The sequence below is a fragment of the Eptatretus burgeri genome, chromosome 4 (genome assembly GCF_056783735.1).
Source record: "Eptatretus burgeri isolate ZD-2024b chromosome 4, Ebu_testis_v1, whole genome shotgun sequence".
NCBI classification, from domain to species: domain Eukaryota; kingdom Metazoa; phylum Chordata; class Myxini; order Myxiniformes; family Myxinidae; genus Eptatretus; species Eptatretus burgeri.
The window spans coordinates 107,784,943-107,810,119 of NC_140964.1; the positions used below are offsets into that span (position 1 = coordinate 107,784,943).

The following is a 25,177-nucleotide window of genomic DNA, read 5'->3' on the forward strand; positions in this document are numbered from 1 at the left end:
TGAGATATTGTGCTACATATCGTTTTTGGCTCCATCTCTCAATGGTGAAGAATTTATTTAAAAAAATATCGTGTCTGGATCCATATCCGGATCTTCACCAAAATTAAATAAATTCGTCGTTGTCACACACCCAACCTGTCCACCAAGTTTTGTCCAAATCTAAGGTGAAGGATTCCATAACTTTTTGAGGCATCATGCTCACAGTCAAACAGACAGACAGTCGTGAAAACATAACCTCCATTCATCTTTGGTGGCAGAGGTAAAAAGCTCAGCTGTAAAGTATATATATATATATATATATATATATATATATATATATATATATATATATATATATATATATATATATATATATATATCGTATTATTCATTATTCAATTCAAATCAAATGGAAGACCAAATAGGTATTCTTGCATTGGAGTAATCACAAGGAACCCAAACAAGCAAAAAGCAAAGAGGAAGTCATCAGGAGGAACCAGGATGGGATTCACATTTCAGCTGCTACTCCTCTACACGCAAACCCATCCAGGCACAGCCAAGTGAACCTTATTCCAAAAAAAACAAAAAAGAAAAAAAGAACCCATATCCAAAAAATTAATAATTCTGACTGTCAGACCATGCGTCCAATCAAATTGAAATTTCAAGCATGTATTTCCCCGTCACGACAAGATCATAAGTGGGAAGTTTCACGTCGATTGATTAAGTGGTTCCAGAGTAAACATTATTTGATATTTTTCTTCAATCCAATACGGCTGGATTGAAGTGACCTATCAATTATTCCTTAACAAAATTGTACACCCATAGCTTGGGGAACATTTGTGTAATTTTGCCTCGATCTGTTCAGCCCCTTCAGAGAAGAATATTTTTGAAGGTTTTTTATTTTTAAAAAAAACAATATGGCTGGCGAATTATGTGACCAAAGACATCATCAATTTTTTTCTGTGGACCATTTTATCCCTAGATTTTAATACATCAGATGTAGCGTTTTACATATGCAATTAGGACGTCATAACGAAGGCATCTATGATGTCATAAAAATCCCACTTATTCCCCATGAGGAGTTCCTGCCGTGTGCCAAGTTTCAATATTTTCGTTGGTGCGGTTTCAGAGATACAGAGATCAAAAGTTTTTCTGTTTTTCCAACATGGCTGCCACACTACGTGACCTATGATGTCGTAATTTTGATTATAACATTGTGCATGAGTAGTCACACCAATGTTGAAAAAATTGTCTCAATCCAACAAGTGGTTGTGGAGAAAAACATGACAGTTCTGTGCGAACAAACAAACAAACAAACAAGCAGTCATAGACTGATACTTACGAAATCGCCACTTGACCTTTGACCTTGTCTAATAAAAGCTGTCTCTCAAGAAGGTAGCGACACAAACCAGAAGTTTCTACGATGATTCTGTACCAAACCATCAAAAATCGAATGTTTTGGATGCTTGACCTCACTGTGACTTTGACCTTTGACCGATTTTGACCAAAATCTAATCAGCGCGAGCCACCACCCTCCTGAATCACGTGGTGTAATTTGACATTGGAAGCTTCTTCCGTTCTCGGGTTATCATTTTTTGGATGTTTGACCTCACTGTGACCTTGACCTTTGACCGATTTTGACCAAGATCTAATCAGCACTAGCCATCAGCCTCCTGAATCACGTGGTGTAATTTGACATTAGTAGCTTCTTCCGTTCTCGAGTTATCTGTACCAAACCATCAAAAATCGAATATTTGACCTCACCGTGACCTTGACCTTTGACCGATTTTGATCAAAATCTAATCAGCACTAGCCATCACCCTCCTGAATCACGTGGTGTAATTTGACATTGGTAGCTTCTTCGGTTCTCGAGTTATCGTGCCTACAAACAAACAAACAAACAGAAACGGAAGGCATCAATATACTTACGAAATCTTTAGATTTCGTAAGTAATAAACAGACGCAAATGCAGTACCCTCTCCTTCGGCGAGGGTAATAAAATTAATTTGTAAATGTAAGAATGAGCAAGTGTGAGGGAGGAGTTGTGATTTTTATTTTTATTTAGCCCCGGACAGTTCTCTCGAACAGGCCCATGGCATGGAGACAGCTGATCGATCTCCCAAGAACAAACTACAGATCCCTCACATCCAAGATGGTGTTCCCCGACTTCCCGAAGGCAGAACTACGAGAGTGAGAAAAAGACAGACAAGAGGGAGTGGGCCAATCCATGGGGACCGATCAGCACTCTGACCATGACCACACTGTCCTGACGAATCCGAGCAGTTGGGAAGAGTGGGGATTATTTTGCTCCCGACTTGCATTGGGGGGTTACAACCACCACGAATTGACATCCCCCATAGTTGCGGTGTGGAGGTTGTTTGTTGGGTGGGGTGGAATGGACGGGCGAGGAGTGGAGTTCTTGGACAGCCCAAGTGCTCTACCGATATTAACCGCTCGTTTTCTGGCATCAAAAGCCTTTAAAACCTGAAAATTAATTTCAAAAGTAATTGTTTTTCTTTTTTTTTCTTCCGACCGGACTCATTAATATTGTTGTGGGGCCGGGTGTCGGTGGCGAGCACAACCGCTAGGTGGAGCAGTAGAGTCGGCTCCATTGAACACCCAAAATCTAGGTCGTACCTTTCAGATAAATCCGAAAGGTCACGGGTCTCTTATCGGACCGAATATCGCCAATAGGTCGACCACGTGGGATCGGGTTAATTGCCAATTTCAATTTACCTAAATACCCACGTCATCAAACTACCGGGGAAATTCACCCCCAGCAGGATCTGCACGATACGAGCCGTACCCCGAGCGGAGAGTACCAGAATCCTGCCGGGCCGATTGCAAGATTTCGGCAGCAATGAGGCCTCCTAATTCCCGTTCGCAGTGCGGAAAACCAATGGCAGAAAGGACAAGGACGAGCTGGGACATTCAACAAGAGGGGATTTATTTACAATGGGGGGGGGAAGGGAACACACAAAGAGCAGAGTTATCCGAATAAGAAATGTATCAAATGTACAAGCAAAAGCACTTAACAATTCTACTTAGGCAAGACAGGCCTGCACACAGACACGCACACCCAAAAAGAAAATGGACCCGCCGGGTCTTTATTCGGCTCTCCAGCCGAGGAGGATAGTTCGGCTGGGAGTCAGGACGGCTGGCTATCTGGCCGCGAGCACGCGGCTGGTCGTCCACACCTTCTCAGAGCTCCAGTCGCCAAAAGCACGGACCAGGGCAGCCAAACCCAGAGGAGGCGAGACGAGGTGATCTCCCTTGATAAAAAAAATGGTCGACTGCTCGCTGTAACGCACCAGACGAGACACCTCCGAAGCGCGGGATGCAGTCCGCTGCAAACCCAGTCAGACGCGCTTCGAGACACACGGGACGCAATCTCTACACGCTCATCCCGACAACCACACTCTCCTCTTCAGGAGGGAAGGGCCTCCTCTCCTGGCCACTCGCCTCCTGATTGGTCGGACCCATTGCGCGATTCCCTGGCCGTCTTCCATTGGACGGGCCCACAGTCGGCAGGGCAACTCCCACCCTTTTGGGTGGAGTCCCAATCGGAGGCGTTTGTAGCTCCGCCTACCTCCTCACCTCCGGCCACGTGCGTAATGGCGATGGTCTTGAGTGGGGGACGGGGCGGGTGAGATGCCCGCTCCTTGCCAATTGTCCAAAGAGGGGCACCATGCTCATGTTAAACTCCGCCCACGCACGCGCTCGCTGGCGAGCGCGTGAAGAATGCTGTGAGCAGAGTGTTGTTGTTGTGAAAGTGATGTAAAAGAAAACAGTGACTATCAAAATAACTCCGCAGTGCACGGACATTTAATTCCCATTAGACTAGGGACGGGACCCTGACTAGAAACACGTACTTACCGTTATACTGATCTAGAGGACCTGGCTGTTGTGTGCTCATGGCTTCCGGATTCATCACAATATCACTGTTTGAGCATTGTTTTTGACTCATCTTTCCAATGGATGGCATCATGCATCAAGCAACATAAAAGTGGTGTGATACAACTTCAGCATCTACATATGCTTCTCGGTCTACGTGACACAAAGTAGGTCACTGTGACCTACTGGCAAATGGTGTCCTAGGCCAATTGCGAACGTCCGCAACATTAAAAGTATATATGTTCCCTATTGTATCAGCAACGTTCTAACAAAATGACGTTATGTGATGAATTACTTCATAGAACTTCGCAGGACGAGCTTTTTTTAAGAGAGGAGGTTAAGACAGCTGTCCCACATACCTGCAATACCTTGTGGAGGCTGCACCTCCGTCAGCAGTCTGTGACACTATGAGGATGAAACTTTTTTATTTAGTACAAAGTCGAGGCTTGTGGACGATCTAGAATAGAACAGAAGATAAACAGAACAGAAAGAGCAATGTAAAGGGGGAACCACACCAATAGCATCCGAGGGAGACATGACAGAGGGACATCTAGGACATAATCCAGCTTGAATTTACCTTCTTTGCATACATACGTATACATACACACACTTCTGCATGAGCCTGGAGTTGGCTTAATGGTTCAGGTGGTTGTTTTTAAAATCTTAAGGTCTTGAGCTCAAGCCCCTTCTAATCGTTGAATTAACACTAGGCGGGGTTGACTCAACCTGTCATCCTTCTGAGGTCGGTGAAATGAGTACCAGTGTACTGGTATTCGGAGCATTGATTGTATCAGTGACACAGCTGCGCCCCAGAAAATGATGCAACCAGCAGCCACAGGCTGCACACAAACGTACAATACTTCTGCATGAGACGCAAATTGTAAAAAAAGAAAAAAACATTTTTTCAAGCCTTACAAGTCAATTTGCTGTCCTTATCGGTCTCTGCTGCTGCTCCAGATATTGTGTGTTTAACAGAATCTTTACTCTCACAGGATGTCCCTTTCTTCTGCTTTGACACGCTTGACGCGTCCGAGTGATGGGGTTGCATATTCCATTTTAAGAAACTCATCCCCCACATTCAGTGTACCAAGCTAACCCCTCAAACACCTCTGGCTGTGCCTTCCTCTTCGTAACCACCCAATGTTTATCTGTGCCGTGTACTATCCGACCATGGTACACCAAATGATATCTATCATATCTATTCTCTGATCCTGGTGCACCATATGATTATGACTCAATATTTACCTCAATTTCCACCAACATGGGTCGACTCATAGCCATCCATCCCAACTATGTTCTTCATATACCACCACCATTTCAACCACATGTCAGCTCACTCGGATTCAGCTCCAAAACAACCAGCCATGTCATTGCAGCTGAGGTCTTCTGTGTCTCTGGTTCTGATCCAATCTACAATGTTTCCAACACAGATCTCTGAAAATTTTTTACCCCCACCTGGACCTGATAATAGCCATCTATCCATCGAACTTCTCCTCATCCTTCTCTACCCCATTTGGCTCCTTGGACCATGTTATTTTTTTTGTTGTTGTTTTTTTTGTATACCTTGGTCGAGCTCGTATGAGAGCTAACACACAACTCACAGCAAGGAGGCATGAGACAAGAGGGGCGGGAGTGGAAGGGACAAAACAGTGGGGAACAGACACATTAGGTGAACTGTGGAAGGGAGAGGGATGGGGATGGGACGGGGAACATGGCGAAGAGAAGATGGACATTTCAGGGACTTTCAGGAAGGAAAGCAGGAGAAATGAAGGAAGTGGGCTTGGGTGGATTATCGGGGGTAGAAAAGATCGAGGATTTGGATGGGGGAAGATAAGAGGTGGTGGTGAACAGCTGTTTTGAAAGCCTGGAGGGAAGAATGGGAAAGAATAGAGTGAGGAAGTTTATTCCAAAGGCGGGAAAAAAGAGGAATGAAAGAGAGAAGATGAGCAGTGATTCGTGATTTTCGTAGTTTTACCAGAAGGGGGTTGTTGGCGGACCTTGAGCGCCCTGTGGAAATGTGGTTGGGACAAATCACAGAGAGAGCAGGGGGGGCAAGGCTGGAGAGGAGTCGGTAGAAGACAGAAAGACCACCGACCAACCTGCGGTGATTGAGTGAGAGGCCCAAAGACTCAGCTTCATTGTGGGAGATGCCGATGATCTTAAATGCCCTGGTTTCGACAGCGTGAAGCCGAGAAAGGTGGGAGGCAGGAGCACCAGCCCAGAGGGGAGAGCAGTACTCCATCAGGCTACAGACAAAAGCTTTGTAAGTGGTCAGGAGCTCAAGAGAGCCAAGGAAGGACTTAGCACGACGGAGGATTCCCAGTCGGCGACTGGCTTTTGAGGCGAGGTTGGAAATGTGACTTTCCCAGGAAAGGTCATGGCAGATAGTGAGACCTAGAAGCTTGAAAGAAAAGACTTCTTCCAGAGGATTGTTGAGAAAGTGGATGGGGGGGTTTTGTAAACGGTCCTTTCGAAGAGACATAGTGAGAGTGTGAGATTTGTCTGGATTGAAAGACATGTTCCACGTGTTGGACCAGTTTGTGATTTTATCCAGATCTGCAGTGAGTGAAGAAGCTGCTGCTTGCCGGTCTGAGGGATGACAGATGGTACGGCAGAAGGTGGAGTCGTCGGCAAAGAGAAATAGAGGATTTTCCAGAGAGTCCGAGAGATCATTGATAAAAACCAGAAAAAGAACAGGGCCCAGAACGCTACCTTGAGGAACTCCAGCCTGCACAGGAAGAGGGGATGAAAGAACTCCATTTAGGGCCACACGTTGTATATTTTTAATACATGTCTCAATAAAATGTACCTTGTAAAATGTATGCAAACTTTGTATATCGAAAACTATACTACCTTATCTTTCTGCACTGCTTTATGGGTAAAAGCATACTGATGACCTGGATCACATGCTAATGCAATCTGTTAGGTATTAGTAATACTCAATATCACCGCTCTCACTGCTATTTAATTCTCTTTTCCTGAAATGTTGAAGTTTGTGTTCATATTTTTGAGACACTTAATAATTCAAATCTCTCTGGCTGCTTGTAGGGAACTACCATAGCACTGTAGTGTCTTGGTGTTTGCTTAAGTTGAATTGCAAGGACTTCAATATTCCCTCTCACTGAAACTTGGGGTGGGGCAAAGCACAGAAGGGGGAAGGTGGAGGACAGAGCACAGAAAGGGCAAAGAGTGCAAGACCAGAAAGGAAGCAGTAAACGATAGAGAGGCTACCGACCTTTCTGCAGGATGGGAGTACCATTCAGCTTCATCACGTAAGATTCCAATGATATTGAGGGTCTTGGTCTCCAGAGAATCAAGAGGTGCAAGGTGTGAAGCATTGATGCCACCACAAAAGTGAGACCAGTACTCCATCGAGCTATGGATGAAGACCTTGCAATTTGATAAAAAGTTCAGATTTGCCAAAAAAAATCTTTGCATGATGGAGTATACCTGGTCAGCAACTGGCTTTGGAGGCCAACTTGGTTATATATTTGCCGAAGAGATATGGCAAATGGTGAGGCCCAAAAGTTTGAGAGGTTGAAGTCCTTCAAGGGACTTGTTAAGGAAGTAGATGGGAGGGTTCATCAGACAGTCCTTTCAGAGAGACAGAGTGAAGTGTGACATTTCACAAGGTTGAAAGACATATATGAAGTGTTGGACAAGCACCTGATTATATCAACATCTGCAGAGAGGGTGGAGGTTGCTGTCTGCTTATGTGAAGGATGAGGGATGCAGTCCTTCATAAAGGCAGACATCACGGGAGGTTCTAATAACGTGTGGAATTCCACACAATCTAGGAGAGGTGTATGTAATGCTTGTGTGCCAGACCATAGCAGAGAACTTTAGTCAGCCCAGGAAACGTCTTGGTTAATGGTGAGGCCCAGAAGTTAAAGAGACTGAATATTTTCCAGTGAATGACTAAGGATACCATAAGTTGAGAGTTTGTATAGCAAGGTGCAGGGCCAGGCTGTCAAATGCTCATGATATGTCCAGAGAGACAGCCCAGATCTTTTGTCCGGGATTGAGAAGCTCCTCCATTGTTGGGAGAACAGAAGCAGCATGTCCAGGGTGGAGTGACCTGGTTGGATTCAAAACTTATTGTGTGAGATCAGGCTATTGTAGAAAAAGAAGGATTTGACATCAACTACAGGATTTGACATCAACTACAGTGATGGATTCCATGCTTTGCTTATAAATGCAAATAAGCTAAGAAGCCTTTAGTGAAGAGGATAAGTCTAGTGTTGGCTTAACAGTTAAGGTGGCTGTCACAAAATCTTAGGGTCTTGAGTTTAAACACCTGTCGATCCATTGAATAACACCAGGTGGGTTGACTCAGCCTGTCATTCTTCTCAGGTCGGCAAAATTAGTTCCATCTTACTGGAAACAGGGGGGTACTGCATCAGCAGCCCAGCCACGCTCTCAGCAATGATGTAACCAGCAGCCACAGGCTGCATACGAAATAATAATAACAAGAGCGAGAATTGCTTTGCAATATATGTCCCGTTCAGCTCCCAATGAATTTGTTTATTTGTGTCGTGTATAATGGCGCGTTCAGTGGTGAAAATAAAAAAAATAACCCAATGTACATACATGAATTAACTCCGTTTTAGGGGAAACCTTGCGGCGCGAGGGGAAAGGCGGAGCGAAGTGCTGAGTAGGTGGAACACCAGACCGACAAGAGACATAGTAATTACACATGCAGACTTTCTAAATGCCACGTTAGGCTATCATCTCACACATTCTGTCTCTCCCATCTACTGTCTTGTCTGCTGAAGACGCACAAAACGAAAAGAGCAACTGCAGATATGCACGAAGCTTAGAGTTCTGTGCGCAATCTATCTCACTCCCTTCCTGCCAATTTGCAGCCCTAACGAAAAATATTTGTAGGGGGAGATAGGTTTTGGGCGAGTTCATGTCGAACATTTCAGAAACGGTTAAATGCGAATATCTCTAATAGAAAGAGTCTGATTTTGATGAAACTTGGGTGACATGTGTACAATGTGGCGAGCATTCAACAAAAATGAATGGTTGCTATGCACACCTCCGTTGCTTAGTAACAGCTAAAATAATTTATCGTACATCGTACACTTATTGTGCACTGTACAAAAAAATCAATACCTCCGAAACTGGACCTCCGAGGGACCTGTGTTTTTTTTGTGCCCAAGGAGAATGTCTTACGGCATCATATAAAAAAAATTTAATCTTTAGCAAATAGATAAATGGAATTACCAGGGCTGCCATTTGTTAGAGTCTCTTTGGAAACATGCCTGAAATTTCACAAGGCGGGTTTCTAGGCGCAAACTAAGAGGGCTGTGATAATCATATTTATTGTGCTAAATTGATTGATAGCATGTACATGAATATCGGCGAGTCGCATTGGCCAGCTTTCCATCGAGAGCGAGCAACCATTTCGCCTACCGGCTTGTATATATTGTTATGGAAATGGCCCTTAATGGGATACTAAGTATAGAATTAGCTCAGATCCCCCCATTACATTAATGTATAGATAGGTTGTGTGGTATAAGGGACGATATGTGTGTGTCGGGCGATGTAGAAGACTTTTTCTGTGCATCTGGTGGTGGAACGAGAGATGATGCTTTTTCCTCTCCTGTAAGAGAGGAAGGGGTGTGGCCTAGAGCGAGGGGTGTGGCCTGGACAGGAAGTGACGTGAGGGGAGGAGCCTTTGGTCAGGGAGTCGCCGAGACAAGAGTGTGTCGAAGGAGCTCACGTGTCGAGGCGAGAGAGAAAAGAAAAAGGCAGTGGTGAATCGGCCGGCACAGAAAGCGGAACCTGCACATCGATTCACCTCACAACTCGAAGGAGAAAAGAAAAGGGGACGAAAGGAGTGCTGTGTGTGAGGAACGGCCGGGTTCGCGAGGCGTGCTCGGAGTCGCTTCGAGGCGAGTGAACGAGGGAGGCACCGTGTAGGGTCTGCCGGGAGAGATGCTGAACCGACCTGCACGTCGGTGATTCGACCGAGAGAGGAACTGAGGGGACGAAGCGGGAGTCGGGCTTCGAGGAGGGGAAGGCCGGAGAGGATACACCGGAGCATCTGACGGTCCTTGCTCACCTCACGGCTCGACACGTTGTGATCCACCTGTGGGACTCAGACCTCGACTGGGACCTTGTATGGAGAACAGGCCAGGCCTAGATTCGTGTGCTGAACCCTGGAGAGAGATCGGCGGTCTCGCATCATCGACACTGCTCGGAGCCAGAACGCGCTGAGGAGAAAGCGCGCACGCTGTGACGAACAATAGGCAACGGGAGTTGCTGCGCCATCTCCTGCTGTGCGGCACGTTGGAGCGGGGGTTTGAACCCGTGGACAATACCGCTTGTTACGAGTGACATTCGTGTTTTTTGGACATGGTCCTCTCGTCCATGAGCCATCACCAAGTACTCTGTTTTGTCCTGCATGCCTGTTTGTTTGCACGTGTTGTATAAGGCTTATTTCGTAGAAATCCCCTCAAAACCGTTTCGCCGTGGTTCCCTAGTTAAGAACGGGTTGATTGTTAATAAAACCACTGTCGTGTTATTGCTTGTGTTGTGATCCCTGATGTCCCCAATAAATCTGGTTAATTCTGATGAAGTTGCCGCTGTGGATTAATGCGTGTCGCATCGAGGAACGATCCGTTTGATTGGCATACAAGACCAAAATGGTTACAGACTGGTAGACTCCGCTTAGTCACTGACAAAGCCAGTCTGTAACTAGGGGTTCTATCTCCCCAACTGGTAAGGTACAGGATTACGTTGGTATCGCGATTAAAGACGCCTGACCCAAGGCCTGTGCCGAGCCGGCCGGCGTTGTACACTCCCGGAGATGGTGGTGGCGAGGGTGGCACCAGGGACCGGGTCAGATTCCCGCCACCCCGGATCCGCAACAATATATATATATATATATATATATATATATATATATATATATATATATATATATATATATATATATATATATATATATATATATATATATATATATATATATATCTTCTTCTTTCGGCTGCTCCCGTGAGGGGTCCCCACAGCGGATCATCCGTATGATCCGCATAGTGATTTGGCACATGTTTTACGCCGGATGCCCTTCCTGACGCAACCCTGGTCTCCTCTTACGACACAGGGATAATATATATATATATATATATATATATATATATATGTATATATATATGTATATATGTATATATATATATATATATATATATATATATATATATATATATATATATATATATATATATATATATATATATATATATATATATATATACACACATGTATGTATGTATGTATATATGTTCATGATAATACCTTGGTTTTTATAACCATAAAAGTCTTGTGTATTAATAGTTTATTGGCTGCTCTTAGAGCACCCTTATTCTGGACATTTCCATCTGTCTGTCTGTCCGCGAAACTTTGGTCAAGCCTAGGGGCTAAACCACAACCAATTCTGATGAAATTTGGAAGGTAGGACCAATATTTCTGGGAATCGTGTGCTTTCGAATATGGGACACCGGGCCCTAGCAACGGCCCTTTAAAGTGGTCAAAAAATCTAAAAAAATATATATAATAAATCGAAAAATCGAAGCTTAGAGTTCTGTGCGCAATCTATCGAGCTCCCTTCATGCCAATTTCCAGCACTCACAAAAAATATTTGTAGGAGGAGATAGGTTTTGGGCGAGTTCATGTCAAACATTTCAGAAACGGTTAATTGCGAATATCTCTAAGAGAAAGAGCCTGATTTTGATGAAACTTGGGTTAAATGTGTACATTGTGGCGAGCATGTACACAAAAATGAATGGTTGCTATGCACACCATGTTGCTTCGCAACAGCGAAAATACTATATCGTACATCGTACACTTATTGTGGACTGTACACAAAAATCAATACCTCCGAAACTGGACCTCCGAGGGACCTGTTTTTTTTGTGCCCAAGGAGAATGTCTTACAGCATCATATAAAAAAATAAAATCTTTAGCGAATAGATAAATAGAATTACCAGGGCTGCCATTTGTTAGAGTCTCTTTGGAAGCATGCCTGAAATTTCACAAGGCGGATTTCTAGGTGCAAACTAAGAGGGCTGTGCTAATCATATTTATTGTGCTAAATTGATTGATAGCATGTACATGAATATCGGCGAGTCGCGTCGGCCAGCTTTCCATCGAGAGCCAGCAGCCATGTCGCCTACCGGCTTGTATATTGGCTGCACTTAGAGCACACTTATTCTGGACATTTCTCTCTGTCTGTCTGTCCGCGAAACTTTGGTCATGCCTCGGGGCTAAACCACTCAACCGATTCCAATGAAATTTGGTAGGTAGGACCAATATTTCTGCGAATCGTGTGCTTACGAATATGGGACCCAGGGCCCTAGCAACGGCCTTTAAAGTGGTCAAAAAATCAAAAAAAAAAATGGAAAAATCGAAGCTTAGAGTTCTGTGCGCAATCTATCTAGCTCCCTTCCTGCCAATTTGCAGCCCTAACAAAAAATATTTGTAGGAGGAGATAGGTTTTGGGCGAGTTTATGTCGAACATTTCAGAAACGGTTAATTGCGAATATCTCGAAGCGAAAGAGTCTGATTTTGATTAAACTTGGGTGAAATGTGTACAATGTTTATTGTAGCGAGCATGTACACAAAAATGAATGGTTGCTATGCACACCTTCATTGTTTAGCAACAGCTAAAACACTTTATCGTACATCGTACACTTATTGTGGAGTGTACAAAAAAATCATTACTTCTGAAACTGGACCTCCGAGGGACCTGTTTTTTGTGTGCCCAAGGAGAATGTCTTACAGCATCATATAAAAAATTAAAATCTTTAGCGAATAGATAAATGGAATTACCAGGGCTGCCATTTGTTTGAGTCTCTATGGAAACATGCCTGAAATTTCACAAGGTGGATTTCTGGGCACAAACTAAGAGGCCTGTGATAATCATATTTATTGTGCTAAATTGATTGATAGCATGTACATGAATATCGGCTTATCGCGTCGCCCAGCTTTCCATCTAGAGCGAGCAGCCATGTCGCCTACCGGCATATATATATATATATAAATATATATATATATATACATATATATATATATATATATATATATATATATAAATATATATATATATATATATATATGTATATATATATATATATATATATATATATATATATATATATATATATATATATGTTCATGATAATACCTTGGTTTTTATGACAATAAAAGTCTTGTGTATTAATAGTTTATTGGCTGCTCTTAGAGCACCCTTATTCTGGGCATTTCCATCTGTCTGTCTGTCTGTCCGCGAAACTTTGGTCAAGCCTTGGGGCTAAACCACTCAACCAATTCCAATGAAATTTGGTAGTTAGGACCAATATTTCTGGGAATCGTGTGCTTTCGAATATGGGACCCTGGTCCCTAGCAACGGCATAGCAACGGCCCTTTAATGTGGTCAAAAAATCAAAAAAAAATCGAAGCTTAGAGTTCTGTGCGCAATCTATCTCGTTCCCTTCATGCCAATTTGCAGCCCTAACAAAAAATATTTGTAGGAGGAGATAGGTTTTGGGCGAGTTCATGTCGAACATTTCAGAAATGGTTAATTGCGAATATCTCTAAGGGAAAGAGTCTGATTTTGATGAAACTTGGGTGAAATGTGTACATTGTGGCGAGCATGTACACAAAAATGAATGGTTGCTATGCACACCATGTTGCTTCGCAACAGCGAAAATACTATATCGTACATCGTACACTTATTGTGGACTGTACACAAAAATCAATACCTCCGAAACTGGACCTCCGAGGGACCTGTTTTTTTTGTGCCCAAGGAGAATGTCTTACAGCATCATATAAAAAAATAAAATCTTTAGCGAATAGATAAATAGAATTACCAGGGCTGCCATTTGTTAGAGTCTCTTTGGAAGCATGCCTGAAATTTCACAAGGCGGATTTCTAGGTGCAAACTAAGAGGGCTGTGCTAATCATATTTATTGTGCTAAATTGATTGATAGCATGTACATGAATATCGGCGAGTCGCGTCGGCCAGCTTTCCATCGAGAGCCAGCAGCCATGTCGCCTACCGGCTTGTATATTGGCTGCACTTAGAGCACCCTTATTCTGGACATTTCTCTCTGTCTGTCTGTCCGCGAAACTTTGGTCATGCCTCGGGGCTAAACCACTCAACCGATTCCAATGAAATTTGGTAGGTAGGACCAATATTTCTGCGAATCGTGTGCTTACGAATATGGGACCCAGGGCCCTAGCAACGGCCTTTAAAGTGGTCAAAAAATCAAAAAAAAAATGGAAAAATCGAAGCTTAGAGTTCTGTGCGCAATCTATCTAGCTCCCTTCCTGCCAATTTGCAGCCCTAACAAAAAATATTTGTAGGAGGAGATAGGTTTTGGGCGAGTTTATGTCGAACATTTCAGAAACGGTTAATTGCGAATATCTCGAAGCGAAAGAGTCTGATTTTGATTAAACTTGGGTGAAATGTGTACAATGTTTATTGTAGCGAGCATGTACACAAAAATGAATGGTTGCTATGCACACCTTCATTGTTTAGCAACAGCTAAAACACTTTATCGTACATCGTACACTTATTGTGGAGTGTACAAAAAAATCATTACTTCTGAAACTGGACCTCCGAGGGACCTGTTTTTTGTGTGCCCAAGGAGAATGTCTTACAGCATCATATAAAAAATTAAAATCTTTAGCGAATAGATAAATGGAATTACCAGGGCTGCCATTTGTTTGAGTCTCTATGGAAACATGCCTGAAATTTCACAAGGTGGATTTCTGGGCACAAACTAAGAGGCCTGTGATAATCATATTTATTGTGCTAAATTGATTGATAGCATGTACATGAATATCGGCTTATCGCGTCGCCCAGCTTTCCATCTAGAGCGAGCAGCCATGTCGCCTACCGGCATATATATATATATATATATATATATATATATATATATATATATATATATATATATATATATATATATATATATATATATATATATATATATATATATATATATATATATATATATATATATATATATATATATATATATATATATTCATGATAATACCTTGGTTTTTATGACAATAAAAGTCTTGTGTATTCATAGTTTATTGGCTGCTCTTAGAGCACCCTTATTCTGGGCATTTCCATCTGTCTGTCTGTCTGTCCGCGAAACTTTGGTCAAGCCTTGGGGCTAAACCACTCAACCAATTCCAATGAAATTTGGTAGTTAGGACCAATATTTCTGGGAATCGTGTGCTTTCGAATATGGGACCCTGGTCCCTAGCAACGGCATAGCAACGGCCCTTTAATGTGGTCAAAAAATCAAAAAAAAATCGAAGCTTAGAGTTCTGTGCGCAATCTATCTCGTTCCCTTCATGCCAATTTGCAGCCCTAACAAAAAATATTTGTAGGAGGAGATAGGTTTTGGGCGAGTTCATGTCGAACATTTCAGAAATGGTTAATTGCGAATATCTCTAAGGGAAAGAGTCTGATTTTGATGAAACTTGGGTGAAATGTGTACAATGTGGCTCGCATGTACACACAAATGAATGGTTGCTATGCACACCTCCGTTGCTTAGCAACAGCTAAAATAATTTATCGTACATCGTACACTTATTGTGGTCTGTACAAAAAAATCAATACCTCCGAAACTGGACCTCTGAGCGACCTGTTTTTTTTTGTGCCCAAGGAAAATGTCTTACAGCATCATATAAAAAACAAGCCAGTGGATGTAATAAAATTGATGCTTTCTGCACTCAATTGAACCTCATTCCTTCCCATCGTGGACCGACACGTGGCACTGCTCAGCTGGATCATGTATTGATTCCTGAACAATATACAAATTACGAAAATCTCCGATACATGCATACTCTAACTTTCGCTAATTTGTACTCTGATCATCGCGCCGTGGCCATTCAATTGTCAAAGAATGAAATTGATTGATAGCATGTACATGAATATCGGCTAGTCGCTTTGGCCAGCATTTCGTCTAGAGCGAGCAGCCATGTTGCCTACCAGCTTGTATATTTTTACTTCTTTGTGTTCATTATATTCATTCATCAGTTTTTGCGGAGGGGTAACTGGATTTTGTAAACACCCTGTATGGTATTGTCTCAGAGGCATTGTAAAAGTGTTATCTTAGAAGTTGAACTTTGATGTTATTCGTCGAATGGATGCTCGTAATTTCTTTTCTTCTGGATATTTCCAGAATTTCTGGATTATTTCTGTTGATATTTCTGGATTAAGTTTGACCCCGACCTATAAATATTGTGACGTTCAGGAAGAAGAAGAAGATGATATACCGCTACCTTTGACTGCTTCTGGAAGAGGCTTATTACCTTCGCAAACTTCGTTTGACGAAGGTATTGTATTGACCCCTGTGTATTTATTTATTGGTAAATATGTGTGCAGACAACATTGCGCAAAAACTGCTGGACTGATTTGCATGAAATTTTCAGAGATGATGTGCAGTTACTCAAGGACGCCAGGCGAAGCTTTTGGGAGCGATCGGATCAAAGGTCAAGGTCAAGGTCACAAAAAGGTCAAAATCGTTTTTTTGCGATTAAAGTGTCAATTTTGTTCCGATTTACATCAAATTAAGTCCAAAATGTTCAGTATTCAAATCCCGATCCACCGATATAGCGTATGGTATAGTGTTTACAACACTAGTTAGTCTGTGGAAGTCAAAGGTCAAGGGGGTCACCAAAATGGAGTTTTTGATTGGGAAGCGTTGTGGACAACATTACACAAAAACCACTTCGCAGATTGTCATGAAATTTTGTGGATGTATTTGGCATCACGAGAGGACAAATCGATTAGATTTTGGGAGCGATCGGATCAAAGGTTAAGGTCAAGGTCACAAAAAGGTCAAAATCGTTTTTTCGCGATTAAATTGTCAATTTTGTTTTGATTTACAGCAAATTAACTCGAAAATGTTCAAAATTAAATTCCCCATCCTCTAATATGACACATGGTATAGTACTTTTGTCACCCAAGGCAGCGGTTGGGGGTCAAAGGTCAAGGGGGTCACACAAATTCACATTTATATCGGAAAGCGTTTTGGACAACTTAACGCAAAAAAAAAAAACGCAGAGGGGCTTTAATTGTCTTGGATTTGTTTGGCATCATGAAAGGACAAATCCATTAGATTTTGGGAGTGATCGGATCAAAGGTCAAGGTCACAAAAAGGTCAACATCGTTTTTTCATGATGAAAACAGTTAATATGTTTCCGATTTACATCAAATTAACTCCAAATTGTTCAGTGTTCAATTCCCCATCTTCTGAAATGACACAAGGTATAGTACTATTGTCACCCTAGGTAGCGCTTGTGGGTCAAAGGTCATGGGAGTCACGAAATGCATATTTGTATTGAGATGCATTATGGACAACTTAATACAAAGGTAACTAGTGGCTGCGGCGAAGGTATGTGCTCTACGAGTGCCCGTTCTAGTTGTTCTTGTTTGGATTTAAATTTCTGTTCATTGTTTTGTATTTATTCATATGTATGTGCACTTGACTATAACTGTCATTAATCAAAAAGGCTTCGGCACGATACAGCAATTAAAAATTTAAAATCAAACTTTTTTTTTCTTCAAAATTTTCAATGTTTTTTCCACCTAAAGCACTCCCTGGGACTCACTAACGAATCTCTGAAAATTTGACGAAGATCGGTTCAGCCATTTGTGAGAAAAATGGTGACAAACACACACACTCACACAGACAAACAGCTGTCTGAGAGGTTAGATATATGTTCAAAAACTAAAAGATACTGAACCAAATCAAAACAAATTTTCTATGTTGCAACAGGGTACCCCAAGCATAGTTTCTCTTGAGGTAGCATTTCTGGGGGAGGAGGTTCATGGTGGGAGTAAGACTCCAATTCTCTCTTTGTAAATATCTATTTTATGGCACCACCCAGTGGTTTCCGATATAACAAATCATCTCCTTCTTGTATAAAGAAAGTTTAAACAACCTGATAAATATGCATTACGGTGATGTTGAAATCTGAGTGAGAATAATTTGAAATTTTCAAAATGTTTCATTTCACTCATTTTAAGCGGAGGTTCAAACCAAAGCATCCAATCTTTCAACGTCATCTGAGTTGAATGAAATAAATCCAACCAGAAAGAACTACAGATAAAATTTGCAAAAAAAAAAAAGCTTTGCAGCAAAGCAGAAGTGATTTTTTTTCCCCTCATACCATATACACATAAGCAGTAAGGATGGTTGATGAAGGTGATCTGAGCTGCCTTCCAAGCAGATGGAAGATGATCTCAGGCAAATAATAGAGTGACTAGAGTGAAATGTTTGTGAAGTAAAACATGTTGTCTTTTTATTAAACCTATCAGCGAAGCAACGGGTAAAAATGTCTTAGAGTACTGTATAATAAAAATGAAAGCAATCATAGATGTGGGGGAAATGCATTTATACATACGTGTTTGTTTTTTTGTTTGTGGAACAAAATGCTTTGAAACACGGTGGTTGTACTTGGGGTGTGCATATTCCATTCCACCCCCCACCCCAAATCCCTCCCTCCCCTTGCCGCTCCTTTCAAGAGCATGTGTTTCTACTAAGGTTAAATCCAAGCAACCAGTTTTCTTCACCCTTCCTCTTTGCTCTGATGAAATCTACACTTTCCACAATAGGCATGAAAAAACTTGCACATGCACATCTCAACCATTTAAGGTTGTTGTCATCTATAATTTGACAAAAGCATGTCTCAAACAAAGACGTCCTCGCTCATACTGACGCTCCCAGCAAGGAATCGCTTTTGCTGGAAAAACAACTTCAAATGGCACATCGTCATGTTCGAATGGATGGTAAAAGGTTTAAAAAGAAATAAAAATGTTTCTTTCGTGGAATCAAGGACCAGAAAATGCACTAACTGAAGGTAAGAAACCTTTTTTGAAAGAAATCATCAAGAGGCACTTCAATATAAAAATGCAATGTTAATGCCAACCACCCACAGATATATTACTGCCTCCTACTGATCTCTGCTATAAAGAGATCTCTCATCTCTCATAGCTGTGCCACATGCAGTTCAATTGACTGACTCAGCGTCCTCCTTCGTTTACATCGTTTGTGACAGACTGCCAACCCATATAACTAGCACCACAAGGTAAACTAACGAACGTAGTTAAATCACCATGAACCATTTATCTAAGCCACTCTTTCTTGAAAGAAGAGGACTGAAGAGGACAGAAAAAGTTGATCGGTGCATAATCGTGGCAAGGAAGATGAAGGAAAACTGGAGGGGTCTTGGTGGTGAACAAAGCATGCTCTCAGAGGCAAGGCGTTTCTTGAATCTCACAGTTTGTCTCTGTATTTCTCAGACTGCTCCTGGCCCAGGCACTGCCTAATTACCTTTAATTATGGAGCTATGAACCAGCTCCGTTGCTGAGGCTTTCTTCATAAAGTGACATCATACCTCCACTTGCACTATCTTTCCTCCAACCTCCAGATCCATCTTCTGTATAATCAAATTTTCATCTCAAAATTTACATCGTAGAGATCGAGTGAGTGGTAGTAGGGAAGGGAGGGATGCAGATGTTATATCTACTGAACAGTGGAGTACAGATTTCTCTCGATGGCAACATAACCAGTCATAAAGAGCCATATTTAAACATTCCTGTTCTTGCCTGTATGCTCCCATTATTGTACATCAACATCTCATTTTGAGTCGGATGTGAGTTGCTTATTCAGGATTTATATTCATCACTCACACTGACTTGCCAGAAACATCACAGGTACCAATTTTCTTTTTTATCCTTACATTCAACCTCATTGCTGATAACATATCTGCAGCTCTTAAAATTTGCAACTTCATGTAATTTGTTGCATTTCAAGTACAGTACTTATGTTTCTATATGAACCTCTAGAGTGTATAAAATCAAACATGAGTGCTTGCCAGACTGGCAAGTTTTTTCCAAGAAAGAACTACAGGCAAGCAGAACACACGATTGGACTCGCGAAGATAGGAGGCCTATTCAGCTGTTGCTGTGGCTTTGAGAAATATTTGAGGCCGTCTTCACGAGAGCAATTTTGCAGTGAGGCAGATTGGACACGGGGAGTTATACGTTACCACGATGGTTAATTATGCACCATGGGTCATGCATGCTAACAACTACTTATTTAATCTCTATGTGTTTTAGTTATTTATTCTTCATGAAGAGTGCAAGATGTGACATGCACCATTTTGCGGCTGAAAAGCAAAGGTGTCGTTGGCGAGAGGGAAGCTAATCGTTGCAAAAGTGCATGGTTCGGATGGTGCATTGACAGTGGTGTATATTTCGGTTCATCGAGTGAAAATGTAGTGGTTGGGGTCAAGGCAGGGGGAATTTAGAGGTGGGGCCACATTGTGCCTATTTAGATGAAGCAAAATAAAGAAAATCCGTTTGAGAGGTCAAGCAGAGTACAAAGACTGTAGGCTGGTCTATGTGCCTCCCTGGAAACTTGACGAGTGTCGAGATGGCTTTGGCAGTCTTTTTCAGGGCTGAAAAGCTCTGTGGGCCTTGGCTTGGTACTGTCTAAATACTGCCAGCACAGCGGTCTCCTTGGCATGGTTTTCAGGTCTCTGACACCAGGGCAATGGTATAAGAAAGAAATGCTTTTTCATCTATTTCAACCATTAAGCATTTGATTTTAAGAACATCTATTATATATTGTGTGCATTGACATGTATGATGCATTAACAAATGCACACACAAACTATGAAGTTCACAAGGCCAACAGAATAACTTGCTTAAATATAATGGATGATCCCTATCATATGAAGTTCTTGTATAAAGTCTTCTTCGTTTGAATGCAGCACAAAGCTGTGGGGTAGCATCGTTGGCTGAGGGTGTGGACGTGCTATTGATATAATGCCCACTACTGGTTAGGGCAATAATTTGTTCATGGTGCCAACTCTACTGTAATTTCTTCATGGTGTGATAGCTCGCCTACTCTTCACGAAGGACGGCATGGGATCTTTAATGTCCACCAACGAATAATGGACGTACATTGATGAATCACTCGACTGTGAAACACCAGGATGTTAGTTGTATAGTTGGGTGGTTGATGTAATTTGTTACATTTCGTTTGAATTCCGTTTCGTTTGAATCGGGTTTGAATTCCGACCCAGCAATAAACGATTATGATAGTTTATAGCTGGGTCGGAATTCTCACCCAGGCGAGACAGCTTCGAGGCGAGTGTGCATACCTCTGCGCCATCCTGTCAGCCCATTGTATAAAGTTATGTTGGTCTTGCATAAAGTTTACAAGATCAACATATTGATGAGACAAGCTGCTTAATCATGTCCCAGATAGATCGCCTCAAATTTTAGATTTTATTGAAGGTACAAGCAAATATGTCACTTCCAAACAATACCTGAGAAAAAGTGGATCATTATAAAATATAAAGTACTCAGGATGTGCAAGCGTGTCCATCGACTAATCCATGTAATTGCAGTTCTGATATTTTGCCTACGCAATAAATCTATGGGTAAGAAATAACACGTTTCCAACATTAGACAGTAAAATTATTTAATATCTCTGTTTTCTTCACAATTATTATAAAGTGAATGATTGCATTTCTTCAAAATATCCTGTTCATTCATTTGTGTGCAGCACCGAGCTGAAATTTGCATTATTTCTAAGAGTGTGGCCATGATGCTGATGCAGTGCCCCCTATAGGTAATGGCAGGAATTTAGTCAAGTTGCTGTCAACAATCGAAAGACATTAAGGGAATTTGAATCTCTATCAGCAACACATACTGGCAGACAGGTCCCCAACTGAACATCCCATCCGACCAACACCACACTTGTTTATGCAACATGTCACCAGGGTTACGGTTTATAGTTGGGTGGAAAATCAAATACACAGAAGAATCGGCGAAAGCACATGCACTACATGTGATCTATACTGCCAACCAAAGGTTATTGAAGATGGCTATCAAGTTGGTACCATTCAAGTTACATTTCATAGCAATGGCTCACAAACAAAGTTTGTCTGTTACGACATGGTATGTCCAGCACGTGCCCCTTTACAGAATTTTGTTTTTGTAGCAAATATAACCCAACTCATGATTCATAGTGGACCAAATCATTTGAGGAGCTCCTTTAAAAAAAAAAAAGTAAAAAGTATATCCCATGCATGGAAACTCTCTTTTCCCCAAGAGGCTGGATTTTCATCAACATTTGTCAAAGATAGGAGAGGGCCTTAATATGGCATGAAGAACTGGAACGTCACTCGGTGGAGCACAAACCTTTGCCAGGTTGAGGAGTTTACATTTTGTATCTCACTGATAGGCTGGATCTGCATCTGGACCTTAACGCAAATCAAATCGCCTTGTTCTTGTCAACGACCTGACTCATCCATCAAGTTTCATACAAATCCGTCCATAATTATTTGAGATGTCATGCTCCATATCGTTTTAGCCCCATCACTCAATGATGAAGAATCACGTAAAAAATTCCAGTATCCGGATCCGGTTCTTGAACAAAATCGAATCAATTCGTCCTTATCCCACACCCAACCAGCCCACGAAGTTTCGTCCGAATCCGTCCACAACTTTTTGAGTTATCATGTTATGTATCGTTTTTGTCCTTATTTCTCAATGGTGAAGAATCATTTAAAAATTTCTAGTATCCATACCTGTATCTTCACCAAAATCGAATCACTTTGTCCTTGTCACACACCCAACCTGCCCACCAAGTTTCGTCCGAATCCATGCACAACTTTTTGAGATATCCTACTAACAGGCAGATAGACAAACAGACAAGGGTGAAAACACAACTGCTCTCCACCTTGTAGCAGGTGGAGAGTGGTTATGTTTTGGCAGTGGCAGAGGTAACTAGCCTTTCTGATAAAGGTGAGTGTCAGTTTGCATCAGCAGACAGGAAAAACAATGGATGAAATCAAGAGAATGTTGATTGAGGTACGCAAACCACAGCAGGAAGGGCAAACTTCCAAAATCCAGGCTGACTGCACACCTCACTTCCCTTATTCCTCACTTCTCTAGTCTATGAAACCACCTTCCAGAAGCCTTTGTGCCTCACTCTTCCCTCCAGGGCTTCAAGTAAGCAGCGCAGTGTCATCTCTTGTTGTCCCCATTTCTGTCCCATGATCTTTATTACCCCTATAAACCTTTCCTAACCCAACCATCTGACTTGCAAGTTTCAGTGTTTCTTCCCCTCCTCACTCTTATTTTCTTGTTCATTCATTCCCTTCACATTTGTGCCATTGTCAATGAAATCTTTTCCTGCCATGAGCCTTGGTCCTGTAAAGCACTCACCTCTGAGCTGTCTCTCCTGGGTTTGAATCCAGATCCAGAACACGTTTGTTATCATCCTGTTGTTCAGACAGGGAGATTCATCAATGGGTGTACTGTCAATCAGATGGACATGAAACTGAGCATCACATCTGCCAGGATAAGTTGGTGGACGTTAAAGATCCCAAGGTGTCCTTTGTGAAGAATAGGTGAGCAAATTGCTGTCAGCCTGGCCAAATTCCAAATTCCTGCTCGAACCTAGAGTTGATACATCTTCATCAGCGGCATAGCCGCAACCCCAGAAAGTGATACTACCCACGGCCATGTGCTGGATATGAAAGAAGGAGAGGAAGCTCCTGGACAGGGAGACGTTGACAATGGCTGCAAAATCAGATTTCCCATCTTCTGCACACTTCCCATGGCGGTTAGCATACCTCAATGAATGTACAGTTTATTTCATCCATTGAGGGCCTTATTGTGCTTTGCATCAAAGTGTCACTGTACCAAAAAAATAAACAAATAAGACTTCCAAAAACTTTTTATGATCATCATGACAATTATCCCATCACAATACTTAACATGTCACAATTATCCCAAGTTGCGGCTAGGAATTCATAATTAAATCCCTGCCATACCAGCCAAAGAAAGTTGCATAAACCCACCAAGAAAAGCTACACAAGGTAAACCCTTTACCGTCCGAGTCATAGCCGCAGCTGGGGATACTATAGTTGATTAGGTGAGAGCTGATTTGTTGTTAACTCCAATTATGGATGAGATACGTGATTGGGACTTATGGTATTAGTATGATGACTGCTGTTGTCATTGCATATGGTACTTATTTGGGAACCTCGGTAGTGGGCATTTCCGTCAATGCTGTCACTGACGACTCATCAACATAATCGATGAAACCAGTAAGGACTTGAGCACCAGACACTTTTTAAAAAAACTCCCAGACTTAGAGCAGCAGACGCTCTCACCCTTACACTGAGTCTGGTTCATAAGATGGGCACATTGCAAGTCATAATTTACCACTTCCTAATTACAAACGTGCCCTGACCGGGATTTGCAATGCAAAACCACAAAAGTGCAGATAATAGTCCTTCACCACTTCGCCATTCATACTGTTTAAAATGGAATTTTATAGGTACCTAAAGGCAATGAGGATGGAGGGGTACAGGGTTGGAGGCAGAAACGGTATGTAGACTGTGATTTGTGGGTATGTGGGCATGTTGTGCTGTGTGTGCTGAGGGAATATTGAGATCTTCAGATTCTTCGAGGTGTAGTTCTTGTTAAATGTGAACTTGTCATCTGTGCCAATGAAATCCCCATCCCCACCCGCAAAATAGAGAATTTTACCACACAGGTGAGACCACTACCAACTATCAAAAGTTCATGGAGGGGACTTGGGGTGAGCAAGATGGATTAAATGACATTTTCTTGGGTGTGCGTGTACTTTTTATACGTGTGTGTACATATACATATATATATATATATATATATATATATATATTTATATATATATATATATATATATATATATATATATATATATCCATATATATGTTGTTGTTCGTCTTTCGGCTGCTCCCGTTAGGGGTCGCCACAGCGGATCATCTGTTATGAACTGCATACTGATTTGGCATAGGTTTTACGCCGGATGCCCTTCCTGACGCAACCCTGGTCGCCTCTTACGACACAGGGATAAGGATATATGTGCAATGCAATCCCACTTTTACCTTAAATTACCTTTTACCTTAAAAGTGCAATCCCACTTTTACCTTAAACCGGTCCGTCATTCCTACTGCACACCTCACCGCTGTCACACTGTCCTCATACATATCCTGCACGATCCTCACATACTTCTCCACCACTCCCGACTTCCTCATACAATGCCACAACTCCTCTCTTGGCACCCTATCATAAGCTTTCTCTAAATCCACAAACACACAATGTAACTCCTTCTGGCCTTCCCTATACTTCTCCATCAACATTCTCAAAGCAAACATCGCATCAGTGGTGCTCTTTCCTGGCATAAACCCATATTGCT

General features: G+C 41.9%; 1 long non-coding RNA gene across 1 annotated transcript in view; it reads left to right on the top strand.

The window, feature by feature from the left end:
* The window catches only part of LOC147028862 (uncharacterized), a 79,317-nt gene that overhangs the window by 20,771 nt on the left and 33,369 nt on the right, over window positions 1–25,177 (top strand). The window contains exon 2 of the long non-coding RNA XR_015057740.1: window positions 16,160–16,241. This is a non-coding gene — a long non-coding RNA (uncharacterized LOC147028862). The remainder of the gene's footprint in view (window positions 1–16,159; window positions 16,242–25,177) is intronic.